Genomic DNA, 4,156 nt, shown 5'->3' on the forward strand with positions numbered 1-4,156 from the left:
TCCAAAACTAATTTCAATCATATCTTTTCAAAAATATCTTCTCATCTTATCTTTTTCAAAAATTTGATTTCAAAATATCTTTTCTAACTTCCTAACTTCTTATCTTTTCAAAATTTGTTGCAACTAACCAACTAACTTTTTGTTTGTTTCTTATCTTTTTCAAAACCACCTAACTAACTCTCTCTCTCTCTAATTTTCGAAAATATCTTCCCTCTTTTTCAAAATTTCTTTTTAATTAACTAATTATTTCAATTTTTAAAATCTTAATTTTCGAAAATTACTAACATTTTTCAAAAACTATTTTCGAAAATTACTAACTCTTTTTCAAAAATTATTTTCGAAAATCCTCTCCCTCTCTCATCTTATGCTATTTATTTATTCTTCTACTAACACCTCTTCCTCACATCACTCACCAAATTCGAACCCCCCTCTTCTATCTGTGTTCGAATTTTTTCTTCTTCTTCTCTTCTTCTACTAACAATAAGGAACCTCTTTACTGTGACATAGAGGATTCCTCTTCTTTTCTTTTTCTCTTCTCTTTCTTATGAGCAGGGACAAAGAAAAAGGCATTCTTGTTGAAGCTGATCCAGAACCTGAAAGGACTCTGAAGAGGAAACTAAGAGAAGCTAAATCCAGAGACAACCTTATTGAAAATTTCGAACAAGTAAAGGAGATGGCAGCCGAACCCAACAACAATAATGCAAGGAGAATGCTTGGTGACTTTACTGCACCTAATTCCAATTTACATGGAAGAAGCATCTCCATTCCTGCCATTGGAGCAAAAAACTTTGAGCTGAAACCTCAGCTAGTTTCTCTGATGCAGCAGAACTGCAAGTTTCATGGACTTCCATCTGAAGATCCTTTTCAGTTCTTAACTGAATTCTTGCAGATATGTGATACTGTTAAGACTAATGGAGTAGATCCTGAAGTCTACAGGCTCATGCTTTTCCCTTTTGCTGTAAGAGACAGAGCTAGAGTGTGGTTGGACTCTCAACCCAAAGACAGCCTGAACTCTTGGGATAAGCTGGTCACGGCTTTCTTAGCCAAGTTCTTTCCTCCTCAAAAGCTGAGCAAGCTTAGAGTGGATGTTCAAACCTTCAGACAGAAAGAAGGTGAATCCCTCTATGAAGCTTGGGAAAGATACAAACAGTTGACCAAAAAGTGTCCTTCTGACATGTTTTCAGAATGGACCATCCTGGATATATTCTATGATGGTTTATCTGAGCTATCAAAGATGTCATTGGATACTTCTGCAGGTGGATCCATTCACCTAAAGAAAATGCCTGCAGAAGCTCAAGAACTCATTGACATGGTTGCAAATAACCAGTTCATGTACACTTCTGAAAGGAATCCTGTGAATAATGGGACACCTATGAAGAAGGGAGTTCTTGAAGTTGATACTCTGAATGCCATATTGGCTCAGAACAAAATATTGACTCAGCAAGTCAATATGATTTCTCAGAGTCTGAATGGAGTGCAAGCTGCATCCAACAGTACTCAAGAGGCTTCCTATAAAGAAAAAGCTTATGATCTTGAAAACCCTGCAATAGCAGAGGTGAATTACTTAGGTGAACCTTATGGAAACACCTATAATCCATCATGGAGAAATCATCCAAATCTCTCATGGAAGGATCAAAGGCCTCAACAAGGCTTTAATAATGGTGGAAGAAACAGGTTTAACAATAATAAACCTTTTCCATCATCCACTCAGCAACAGACAGAGAACCCTGAACAAAATACTTCTAATTTAGCAAACTTAGTCTCTGATCTATCTAAGGCCACTGTAAGTTTCATGAATAAAACAAGGTCTTCCATTAGAAATTTGGAAGCACAAGTGGGCCAGCTGAGTAAAAGGATCACTGAAATCCCTCCTAGCACTCTCCCAAACAATACAGAAGAAAATCCAAAAGGAAAGTGCAAGGCCATTGACATAACCAAAATGGTCGAACCCAATGAGGGAGAGGAGGACGTGAATCCCAAGGAGGAAGACCTCCTGGGACGCCCAGTGATCAATAAGAAGTTTCTCTCTGAGGAACCAAAGGAATCTGAGACTCATCTAGAGACCATAGAGATTCCATTGAACCTCCTTAAGCCATTCATGAGCTCTGATGAGTATTCCTCTTCTGAAGAGAATGAAGATGTTACTGAAGAGCAAACTGCCAAGTTTCTTGGTGCAATCATGAAGCTGAATGCCAAATTGTTTGGTATTGAGACTTGGAAAGATGAACCTCCCTTGTTCACCAATGAACTAAGTGATCTGGATCAACTGACATTGCCTCAGAAGAGACAGGATCCTGGAAAGTTCATAATACCTTGTACCATAGGCACCATGATCTTTAAGGCTCTGTGTGACCTTGGATCAGGGATAAACCTCATGCCCCTCTATGTAATAGAGAAACTGGGAATCTATGGGGTGCAAGCTGCTAAAATCTCATTAGAGATGGCAGATAATTCAAGAAAACAGGCTTATGGACAAGTAGAGGACGTGTTAGTAAAGGTTGAAGGCCTTTACATCCCTGCTGATTTCATAGTCCTGGATACTGGAAAGGAAGAGGATGAATCCATCATCCTAGGAAGACCTTTCCTAGCCACAGCAAGAGCTGTGATTGATGTGGACAGAGGAGAATTGATCCTTCAATTAAATAAGGACAACCTTGTATTTACAACTCAAGGATCTCTCTCTGCATTCATCGAGAGGAAGCAGAAAAAGCTTCTCTCAAAGCAGAGTCAACCAAAGCCCCCACAGTCAGACTCTAAGTTTGGTGTTGGGAGGCCGCAACCAAACTCTAAGTTTGGTGTTGAACTCCCATATCCAAACTCTGAGTTTGGTGTTGGGGAAGTCTCAACAATGCTCTGAACATCTGTGAGGCTCCATGAGAGCCCACTGTCAAGCTATTGACATTAAAGAAGCGCTTGTTGGGAGGCAACCCAATTTCTATTTATCTAACTATATTTTTCTTAGTTATATGTCTTTATAGGTTCATGATCATGAGGAGTCACAAAATAAATATAAAAATTGAAAACGGAATCAAAAACAACAGAAGAAAAATCACACCCTAGAGGAAGCATCTGCCTGGCGTTCAACGCCAGAACAGAGCATGGTTCTGGCGCTGAACGCCCAAAATAGGCAGTATCTGGGCACTAAACGCCCAAAATGGGCATCATCTGGGCGCTGAACGCCAGAATTACACCCTGGAGAGGAGCTGGCGCTGAACGCCCAGAACAAGCATGGTTCTGGCGTTCAACGCCAGAAATGGGCAACAAATGGGCGTTGAACACCCAAAATGGGCACCAACCTGGCGCTGAACGCCCAGAGTTGTGTGCAAGGGAATTTTACATGCCTAATTAGGTGCAAGGTTGTAAATCCTTAAACACCTCAGGATCTATGGACCCCACAGGATCACCTTAGGATCTGTAGACCCCATAGGATCCCCACCTACCTCCACTCACTTCTTCTCTCCCCTCTTTCACACAATCCCATAAACACTCTTCCCCAAAACCCTTCACCAATCACCTCAATCTCTCTTCCCCATCACCTCCTCACCACTCACATCCATCCACTCTTCCCCATAAACCTACCTCATAAACTCCACCTACCTTCAAAATTCAAAATCAATTTCCCACCCAAACCCACCCTAAATGGCCGAACCTCCACCCCCTCCCATCCCTATATATAACCCTCCATTCTTCCTCATTTTCACACAACACAACCCTCTCTTCTCTTCTTGGCCGAAACACAACCCCTTCTCCCTCTCCTCCATTTCTTCTTCTTCTTCATCTATTCTTTCTTCTCTTGCTCGAGGGCGAGCAAAATTCTAAGTTTGGTGTGGTAAAAGAATAAGATCCCCGAGGTCCCTTTCAAACTCAAAAGAAATGAGTATCCGGAGATCCAACATGAAATTCAAATAAGAGGTTGGGAAGTTCTAACAAATCCCATCCAACAAGTCGGCATCCTAATGGTTCAAGAGTTCTATGCCAATGCATGGATCACCAAGAACCATGATCAAAGTAAGAACCCGAATCCAGAGAACTATGTTACAATGGTTCGGGAGAAATACTTAGATTTTAGTCCGGAGAATGTGAGGTTGGCGTTCAACTTGCCAAACATGGAAGAGAACACACGCCCCTACACAAGGAGAGTCAACTTTGATCAAAG

At 41.0% G+C, this 4,156-nt stretch overlaps 1 non-coding gene across 1 annotated transcript; it reads right to left on the reverse strand.

The window, feature by feature from the left end:
• Positions 1-1,072: 1,072 nt before the first annotated feature.
• Positions 1,073-1,176, reverse strand: LOC112725448 (small nucleolar RNA R71). Its single transcript, XR_003164557.1, has one exon. It is a non-coding gene; the product is annotated as a small nucleolar RNA R71 (small nucleolar RNA).
• Between the last annotated feature and the right edge of the window lie 2,980 nt (positions 1,177-4,156).

The sequence above is a fragment of the Arachis hypogaea genome, chromosome 11 (genome assembly GCF_003086295.3).
Source record: "Arachis hypogaea cultivar Tifrunner chromosome 11, arahy.Tifrunner.gnm2.J5K5, whole genome shotgun sequence".
NCBI lineage: Eukaryota > Viridiplantae > Streptophyta > Magnoliopsida > Fabales > Fabaceae > Arachis > Arachis hypogaea.